The sequence below is a fragment of the Melitaea cinxia genome, chromosome 6 (genome assembly GCF_905220565.1).
Source record: "Melitaea cinxia chromosome 6, ilMelCinx1.1, whole genome shotgun sequence".
Lineage (NCBI taxonomy): Eukaryota > Metazoa > Arthropoda > Insecta > Lepidoptera > Nymphalidae > Melitaea > Melitaea cinxia.
Genome location: NC_059399.1, coordinates 7023661 through 7035021, shown reverse-complemented (window position 1 = coordinate 7035021; position 11361 = coordinate 7023661).

Genomic DNA, 11361 nt, shown 5'->3' with positions numbered 1-11361 from the left:
TTTCAAAAAATATGACTTAAATAAACTTAGCCACCAAAACAATTGCCACAAATGATGATTGCTAATGTTTTGAAAAATATTTAAATTTATATGAATAAGCTCGAACAAAAGTCTGTTGTTATTTCTGTTTTGAAGTGGTGGTTCATTTTAAATAGATTTATTTACGATCTTGTAAATACCTGATTGGCCAAGTGGTACGTTAGTGATATTTGCACCGCTAGTGAACCTCATTGAATTCTCGCTGACTCTGATAGCTATCCTACATTCAGTATTGTTAGAATCATCCTCATTTGATTTTTCATTTTCAATGTTTTCCTCAATATTAACGAGAAATATAAGTTTAGCATTTTTAATGGTATAGGTAACAAAAGATGCAGTGTTGCAAGTGTCCCGCGGCACGGTTCCCAGCCACAATGCACGGAAGTGCTAGTACGTTGCCACAAAGACCCTTCCGCTATATCAAGTCTTACCAATTAGATCAGTATGCCGCCCTGTGCTGAGAATTTATCGTAATAAACGGTCAAAAATATTACTCATAAAGTTTTAAGAATCCCGCATTTGGAAATTTGTGTCGCTACCAAATCGGTTACAAGCTTAAGTAAAAAATATTTTAAACTTGTCCCTATGTTATAGCACTCATCCTGTACGAATTAAAAGTATTTGATGGTATGTCAAGATGTGTATTTGTATAATTTTTTGAACGCCTGGTTGAAATAAGTATTTAAATAAAAGTTTTTGGGTTTGGATATCGGTAACAGAACTTTGGATCTATAAGAATTAATAAGAATTATAATAATTAATAAACGCTTCACACTCAACGTTGTTGGGGGTCGGGAAACACACACAATAGACAAACGCAACGCCCAGACAACGACAAACATCTATATGGCCGATACAAATGTCTTTCGTGAGCGGGAATCGAACCCGCGACCGCCAGCGCAACAGCCAGTGCTGTTACTGCTACGCCAACGCGTCGTCAAATCGTCTATGTTTAAAGAAAAAAAAAATAAAGTTAAGTATTGAGATTTCGCGTTCCACTTAAAGAAATTCACAAAGGAAAAATTTTTGGTATACGCCTATTTATTGTTTTATCTTTTAATAATCTCTTTTTTAAATAGGAAAGCAAAGTAATACATCTACGTATTTAATAAGAATAGTTTCAACTTTAATATTAATAAAAGTTCGCTTTTGAAGTATTTTGAATAATAGGTAAAGGTAAATAACCACTTAGGTGCGTATAAACTACCTATGCATCGGAATGGTGTCATCGCTTGGGTACCAACCGAGTGAAGGGTTGTGAAGGAGCTCCATTAAATGATTTTATCATTGCCAGTATATAAAGGTCAAGGCATTTTTTTAACCTAATCGCTCTTTTATTTCAGGCAATTATTTTAATAATAATAACTCTTCATGTGAACGTTTACGTTAATGTTCTCGTTTTATCTGTACCTAAACAATTTGTTTATCTATTTTTTGTATACATTTCAGTTGCTCACTTGTATTTATTTTCAATTTATACATACATACATACATACATACAAATACATACTAAACTAAAACTATTCTTGTTCAATCACTTACTTCCTCTCCTTGACTATGCTGATGCTTGTCATCTAGATGCTACTGAAGAACAACTCAATAAACTAGAGAGACTACAGAACTCATGCATTCGTTTTATTTTTGGACTTCGTAAGTTTGACCACATCTCTAAGTTTCGAATTGAGCTCAAATGGCTTCCCATTAGGCTTCGCAGGAATACTCATATTCTTTGTCTCCTTTATAACATTTTATTTAATCCCTTGACACCTAATTTTATACCTTCGCGAGCGTTTTGTATTTTTACATCCTCCTGGTTCCTCGTGCCGATCCAACGTACAACTACTGTTGCGTATTCCTTCACACTCTTCTAGTTTCTATACTAATTCCTATACCGTCCACGCAGCTAGGCTGTGGAATTCATTGCCGTCATCAATTCGCACTTGCACGTCTATATATACTTTTAAAAAGAAATTAAAAGAGCATTATCTTTCCTTATCATAATTTTAACTATGTGGGTATAATATATTTATATTTAAATATTATTATTTTGTGTGTCAGCTATATATATATTTTTTGTATGAGTATATAGGTATATGTTCTGTGTGAGTATATGTTTGCGCGTGTGCATGTCCGTATATGTGTGTGTGTGTGTATGTGCGCGTATATGTGTATATATATATATCAATGATTTAATATTTTCGTTTGTACGTCTACCTACTTTAATTTCTGTCTGTAACCGTTCCTTTTTGGGTGTGCTGGAAGAAATCTCTTACAGGGATAAGCACACCCATTATACGTGAGTCTAGATAACAAAACATTGTTTATAATCCTGTACGTATAAAAATTGTTAAATAAATAAATAAACAATACATACAATCACGCCTCTTTCCCGTAGGGTAGGCAGAGACCACTTCTTTCCACTTGCTTCCTTACATACTTCTTTCGCTTCGTCCACTTTCATTATTCCCTTCATAGATGCTCTTCGGTGTAGGGTACTCTTGACCTGGCCTTTTTTCAAGACGTCCCTTATTTGGTCTCGGAATGTACGCCTAGGTCTACCCCTTCCAACCTTTATATTCACACTCGGCTTATACACTTTTTTTGTCAATCGTTCTTCAAACATTCTCTCGACATGGCCAAACCATCTAAGCATACCTTTCTCAATTTTTGTCACTACATCTTCTTTCAGACCACAACGTTTCCTTATCTCACTATTTCTTATTCTGTCACTCAGTTTAACTCCTATCATACTTCTTAACGCTCTCATCTCAACTGCATTTATTCTGCTTTCATGTTTCTTCTGCCATACCCAACTTTCACTTCCGTACATGAGTGTCGGAACCAACACCCCCTCATGCCAGCCAAACGAGCCTTGTTAGACATCTTCCGACTGCTCATAAAGGGGTGCAAAGCATGCACTTACTCATTCCTGCATTCACTCTTTTTTCAATATCACTCTCACTCTTTCCATCTCTTGCAAACTTTGAACGCAGATACACAAACTCATTCACCTGTTCAATTTGTTCATCTCCAATCACGATATTGCAGTCTGTCACTGCCTCGTCTCTTTTTAACACCATCACTTTCGTCTTCTTTACATTCATCTTCATTCCCTTTCTTACAAAAACTCCATTCATAGCAGTTATCATCTCCTGCCACTCCTTGGTCATCAGCATAGAGAAGACATTTGACAAGTAACACATTCATTCTCAACCCACTTTCATTCTCTTTTAAATCTGTCAATCTAAAATCACGTAAATTTGTTTTAGGTGATTATAATATGTACATATATCATCACATTTCGAGACAACGAATCTTTTTATATACAATATTCAAATGAAGAGGATTTAATTACAGATACAGTAAATTTTATGCCTTTATTGGTTATTACAATTTAAAATATGCACAAGTATCCGTAAATGTAAACGTAGTTGTGAAAGGATGTTCCGAGGATATCGACTAGTCGCTTTCGTCCTTGGTTTAACGATAAACACGTTATAAGTACACATCTTACCATTACATTCAGCTAACACTAAAATCAGAAAACAAAAATTGTGTTTTTATGTTTTGGGAACATTTGTCACGGTTTTTATAATCTATTGACGCATATTTTATAATTTTTCTGAATAGTTTTTCTGTAGGTGTGAGTAGTAATTGTGAATGCTTTAAAAGATATGTAAAGAAATAAGAATAAAAGAATAAGATAGTACAAAGTAACGTAAATTGATATTTTAAATCGTACTGCGAGTTTTTCAGAATAATGATCTTACATTATTAAATGTCTCTTATAACTTAAGTAATTTATTATTATTTTTCTTTTCAAAATATCCATTGAGTAGAAATTCAAAAGTAAACTTTTTCAAATTATAATATAAAATACATAAACTGTTTGCTTATTATACATTTGCCACTACCACTTCAACTTGCTAATTTTGTGGGCTATGTTGGTTACTTTCGTTCTCGCGGATGAATTCATTTCTGATCCTAACTTTGAGAGAGACCCCAAGCATAGTCCGTTCCATTGCACGTTGAGCGACTTTAAACAAGTGGATCAGTCCCATCGTCAGTGTCCACGTCTCGCCACCGTATGTTAAAACAGACAGGAGGCATTACTCGAAGAATTTTGTCTTCAAGCTTTGTGGAATTTTCAAAGTGATCGAGGATAAAAGTATTGCAACTAAAATTTTACAAGACATTTAACCAAAATAATTACAATAAAAATAGATATGGCTCTACATTAGCAAATTGTCGCAGTTGCAATATATTTGTTGATACTTACTTTTACAAATTGATTCAACCATATATTTACGCTTAATGGCTTAATAAAGTTTAAAAAATTCGCCACTATTAAGCAATCAATAATGTATTGTTTTTAAATCTTCATGAACAGTACATTTTGTAAAAAAATTAAACAGTTCATGATTTGTATAACATATAAATCGAAAGTGACATAAACGTTCAATACAAAGTTAAAATAAAATTGTATATGATTAACCATGAAATATTTAGCATCACACATACTCATAATGGTGTAGCGTGAACATATAAATACAGATAAAACCGTATGAAATAACATTCTTAACGTCATATGTGTTTCTAACTCAACTAGCATATAAAAAGTATAGTTACCGATATGTTATACACATATGCCTAATAATTGTAGGCAGTACATAATATTCATTATAGTCTTTTGTTAAAATTCTCTAATGATCTTAAGGCGTTTGATGAATAGGTGACGAAAAGATAGGTAGGGGAAAGCTCTGCAATGAAATTCTATTGTTATCTGACTTAGCGTTGAGCGGTAATTCACCTTTATATATTGTTCTTCTTTTAGACAATTTGAATGATTGGCATTTTAAAAATGAAACCTGCTTGGATTGAAGTAATACCTATTACAGATGCGTTTTTCAACAGTTCTTATTACGTAAGAGCTTCGTTATTCGTCAATCTATTCGATTATAATATGTTTGCGTCAAGAAGTAATGATTTCGTGACGACATCTTTGATTATAAACAATGATAGGTGTAGGTATAGTTTTATTTAACACGAAATCCAATTGTCTATATGGTAAAGGCTTATATTTAGAACGAGCTGTGCTCGCGAAGTCGTTTACGTGGAATTAAAAAAAAAATGTGTTAGAGCTAATGCAGTCTATCAGTGCTTGTAGTAAAATGAAATGTAAATGGTATGAAAACCATTCATTTTATTTACACTTTATTGTACACTAAAAAATAAATAAAATAAGCAACATTAACAATAATTAGTTGAAAAATATACAAAAGGCGGCCTTATTGCTTAAAAGAAATCTATTGAAGGTGTAGGTGTACAGTTTAATGTTATAGCAAATAATATGAAACAACTCAATAAATAGACATACATACATATATAGATAGATTTTTTACATGTACATACATACACATACACACACATATACATAATATATACATACACATACATAACTTCAAACTACATAAATAAGAAGTTATTATAGACATTTATTTCGCCATACTTAAGGGTAAGTTTGATTATACACATTAAGAGCATCTACGAAAAAAACATCAACGTTTTCGAAAAACTACCAACCTTAACTTTGTCAGAATATTTAATGAACTACTCTAACTCCTCTAGCTTTCACAGTAGATATAATCTTCTTATTATGTCATATATTAGGAAGTTGATATATACATAACTTAACGTAATGTCCGTATGGGCTTTATTAAATAGGTAATAGGTACATACATAACGTAATGTTAACAATGTGTGATTCAAAGCTTAAACTATATATGTATTGGATTTAATTTTAATACATCTTCTAGTCATCTTGAAGAAATCAATAAAACAAATTAAATAGATATTTACATACATTCGATGACCCGCAGATTAGCGGCGTGAAAAGTTACTCTTCAATCTTCTAAAAAGTGTAAAGAAAAGAAAAGTTCTAGTTCAGTTTGAGCAGGAAATATCAAAACTCAAAGTCTGGAACAGCTCGACTTTGGTAGTACCTCGACTTTATAGAAGATTACAGCTAAATAATACTGCTTCCAAGCAGTATTGTGTGTAACGTGATTTGTGTTAAGGTGACTCCTGGGGGGATTTGGGTTAGAGTCGGTAACGCACTTGCGCTGCTTCTGGTGTTGCAGTCTAAAAGCTACGGAAATCGCTTACCATCCGGAGAGCCGTACGCTTATTTGCAGACCCAGTTGTATGAAAAAATATTGTGTCGTTACTTAATTTTACGGTATACCTAGTACCAATCAACTTACAATATTTTGCATTAACTATATGTACTAAATTGACAGTAGAGTAAAGTTGTTGCAATGTTGTAGTGTCATCGTGATGTGAATGGCACCACATGTACCCATGTGCACGACTTGTCTTTTATCACATTTGTAGCTGCCAATAAATCATAATAATTTACTTTGAGCATATTTGTACACTGATATGGAGTAAATGCGATTTTAAAACGAATATGCTTTGGTAACAAACATGCAATCAATTTCGTAACAAAGTACCTACTTACAAGAAGAAAATAAGTGGTTTTTTATGGATTAAAAATAAAAATCCTGATATTTTCAAATGTTTTTCTAGGTCAAAATCAGCATGTTTATCTCGGTTTAGCATCAAAGAGATCGCGGTCGGACCTTACGCAATAGTACGAGTTTAATTTGCGTATGCCGCATCAATTCGTGATTCGCTTAACCTTTTTACTCAGCAATTTAAGTGGTAAGTTATTGGTTTATTAAAATTTATGCAAAATAGATTTAAACTAGATTACAAGTTAGTGTAAACAAAATTGACACCTTAGAGATAAAATAAATTTAAAATAAATTCGATCGCTAAACCAGGAGGTAATAAATAATAAGAAGTACTATGACAAAATTATAACATTATAATACAATTAATGTTAAATATAATAATTGTGTTTGCTCGCAAACGAAAAAAAAAACCGACTTCAATTACATCGACGAGTAATACAACGTAGGTCGACGAAAAAATAGTCAAGTAACTACGCGTTATCAAAGATTACTCCAAAAGTAGTTCTCAGATCTCAATAAAATTTATATGTAATCACATGACAAACATCAGCTTTCGATTAAATTAAAAGTTATTAAAATCGGTACACCCAGTAAAAAGTTATTCCGGATTTTCAAGAGTTTCCCTCGATTTCTCTGGGAACCTATCATCAGATCCTGGTTTCCTTATCATGGTACTAAACTAGGGATATCTTCTTTCTAACAAAAAAAGAATTATCAAAATCGGTATACCCAGTAAAAAGTTATAGCGGATTTTCAAGAGTTTCCCTCGATTTCTCTAGGATTTCATCATCAGATCCTGTTTTCCTTATCATAGTACTAAACTAGGAATATCTGCTTTCCAATAAAAAAAGAATTATCAAAATCGGTACATCCAGTAGAAAGTTATGCGGTATAATACAACGTAGGTCGACGAAAAAAGCGTCAAGTAAAAACGCATTATTAGATATAACTCGAAAAGTAGTTGTTAGATCTCAAATAAATTTAAATGGGAACAATTGACACACACCACCTTTCGATTAAAATTTTTTTTATCGAAATCGGTCCACACGGTCAAAAGTTCTGATGTAACATACATTAAAAAAAAATACAGTCGAATTGAGAACCTCCTCCTTTTTTGGAAGTTGGTTAAAAATTTGAAATTATTGGTTTCAGTTAATAAATGTGTAAACTGTTTTATTTTATATCTATACTTCTGTTAATCATTTTATAATGCTAAGACTGTATGTAGTAGTCATAAATAATTACATGGGTTTAATCATCACTTAAGCCTATCACAGTCCACTGCTGGACATCCTAAGTTTCGCGCCATTTTTGACGTCACTCATGTGTTTTGTCCATAGTCACCACGCTAGGCAGGCGGGTTGGTGACCGCAGGGCTGGCTTTAAAGCACTGAAGACGCTGCTATCCGTCTTCGACCTGTATATTTCAAAGCCAGCAGTTATGTGGTTACCACGCCATCGGTCGGCTTTTTAAGTTCCAAGGTGGTAGTGGAACTATGTTATCCCTTATAGTCGCCTCTTACGACACCCACGGGAAAAGAGGGGCTATATTCTTTATTGTCGTAACCACACAACATACTTCAATGACTCAAATGATTGATTGGTTTAATTCCTTAAACTAATCAATCATTTGAGTCATAAGAGTAGAGCCACGTTGAGTCCTACATATTTTGAATAACATAAAATTTAAACCTATTCCACAGTAGACTGTCTTCATAGCAAGGGTTTATTTTATATCAACATTTAACAGTTATACCAAATCTTTACCTATTGACATACCTGAAACAAATGCTAAGCTCTCCTAATATAGCGCGCTTCGTAATTTTAAAAAAAAATATTAAAAATATTGAAACGAAACAGACATTTTAACGACGATTACAATTTTACGAACATAAAATATAAAACGTTTATGATACACGATTTTTTTATTAGAAAAATTACGTCAAATATATTTAACCCTCTTATATCTCGGTTTCGTATTTTATTTTACAATTGTAATAGAAATTCTAGTTGTCTTATTGTGGGGTTACAGGTCACGGATCGTTAGGTCGCGGAAGCTGCCTGCTTGAGCAGGGTTATCAAGAAGTTTCATATTTAATTACATATGTATATATTTAATAATACATATACAACTATAAATACATATTAATTTGTATATATAGTATCCCATTATACGTATTACTTTCATTACATCAGTGAAAATGTAAATAAAAAATATTTTCTTATAAAGTGGAATTTGTTTCCAATCCACGGATTTTTTTTTTTCATAATAATTGTTTCACGAACATGTAATCAGGGCAACATTGTTATATTGAAACCTAAAAAAAACAGTTAAACAGCTGAATAAATGTAAAATTTTAATAAATAGTACAAAACTTTGCTTTATTTCTATTATATTTAAAAGAAAATCTCAAGATGTGTGACCCTATTTGAGGGGTCTGCTCGTGATATACCGGGAGTGAAAGCAGGTTACCTAATCCGGCCTTGGCTCCGGGGCTGGGAAGCTGCAAATGTCACTCACCGCTTATTGTTAATTCATCATAAGTTGTAAGGAGATCGCCTAAGGGAGTATAATGCATTATTGTCACTAAATAGTAATATAGTTTTTTGAATCTTATTGTTTAAGTATCTACCATTAAACATTATTTTACTTTCACTGCACTAACAATAGGAGTAGGACTATGCAAAATTTTACTGTCAAAAATTTATCTAATTATTCATCACTTCAGCCTATGGCAGTCCACTAATGGACATAGGCCTCCCCAAGTTCGCGCCAGACATTCCGGTTTTCCGCAATCCTTATCCAGCCTAATCTTACGTAGATCATCGGTGCAACGGGCCGGAGGACGTCCCACACTGCGTTTGCCAAGACGTGGTCTCCACTCCAGGACCCGTCTACTCCAACGGCCATCGGCCCTGCGACACAGATGACCAGTCCACTGCCACTTCAACTTGCTAATTCTGTGGGCTATGCGGTTACTTTCGTTCTCTCGCGGCTAGTCTCATTTCTAATCCTATCTTTGAGAGAAACCCCAAGCATAGCCCGTTCCATTGCACATTGAGCGACTTTAAATTTGTGGACCAGTCCCTTCGTTAGTGTCCACGTCTGGGCTCCGTATGTTAACACAGGCAGGACGCATTGTTCGAAGACTTTTGTCTTCAAGCATTGCGGAATCTTCGAAGTGAAGACTCGACGAAGCCTGCCAAACGTGGCCCAGCCCAACCGAATCCTCCTGTCGGCCTCCTGTTCGAATTTGTTGCGGTCTAGTTGGATAGTATGGCCCTAGGTAAATATAATCCAGAATAACTTCGCGAAGGATACCATCGACCGATACCGGTCTCGGTATGACTTGATTGTTAATCATAAATTTCGTTTTGTCTAAGTTCATACAGAGACCAACACGCTGGGAGGACTCATTTAGGCCGGCCAGCATGTGGCTTAACTCATCCAACATCTCCGCAAAGATGACAATATTGTCGGCGAAACGAAGGTGAGAGATGAATTCACCGTTGACGTTAATGCTTCGTTCTCCCCAATCTAAGGTCTTAAAGATATCCTCCAGCGCAGTGGTAAACAGTTTCGGTGATATTACATCTCCCTGTCCTACCCCACGCCAGAGGGAAATAGGTCCTGTTCTCTGGTCCTGGACATCACCTTCACAGAAGTAAAACAAGTGCCCGGAGACCAGGATCATCGTATCCTCACCGTCTCTTCGGACTTCAGACAACCCCAGTATGCTCCACTTAATGTGACTAAGTTCTACCTCAAGTTCGGTAAGGTGATGGTCCAACCGTAGCGTGCGTCCATTATACGTAGCCAGATTTGTATGGCAGCCTCCCGTACCCCGGTGATTTTTAGCACCCTCTACCCCACCGTTACCGCGGCCGCTGCCGTAGCCGGGAATAGTGGGGCTACCGGGAACTAAGGGATGAAACTTTAGGCGTGAACTCATGGGGGTTTTTGCCCATAGTCACCACGCTGGGTAGGCGGGTTGGTGACCGCAGGGCGGATTTTTTCGCACCGAAGACGCTGCTGCCCGTTCTCGGCCTGTGCTTTTAAAAAGCCAGCTGCAGGATGGCTATCCCGCCATCGGTCGGCTTCGCTAATTCCATGGTGGTTTGAAATTTTGCTATCCCTTAGTCGCCTCTTACGACACCCACGGGATGAAAGGGGCTGGCTAAATTCTATAAGTGCCGTAGCCACACAGCCAATTATCTAATTATTATGTGATGTAAATCTCTCACACTTGTGTCTGAAACAAATTGCTATTTCTACGCATACTATATATGACTATATACTATACTTATATAATACTGCTATAATTTAATAACTTCTATCATTTAAATTAAAGATTTATGTATACTTCATAGGTAAAGTTATCAGCACTTTAATATTAATAAAGTCTAATATTTCGCCGAAGATAGATAAACGAAATATAGAATTCGGAACCTATTTAAAATATGATTCACCCTAATCACTCGCTAAGTATGCCCATGGGCGTTATGAAATCAAATTATTTAAAGCGTGTTGTAAGAACAAACTTATCCACGACCTTCGGCAGCCGTGAGAATCATCGGCGTGCTCTGCGTGCGACCAAACATTGTCTCCTTTGAATAATCGACAACGGTTATGCACATGTTGCAATCGATTCACGAAAACAATCATTATTTTCGTATGGTCGCGTGCATCGTATAGTGTTTCAGGAATAGTCTCAATCGACGTGAGTTTCATTTGAAATTCAAGAAGAAAGATATAAATCAAAAACGTGTGAGGTATCACGATCAA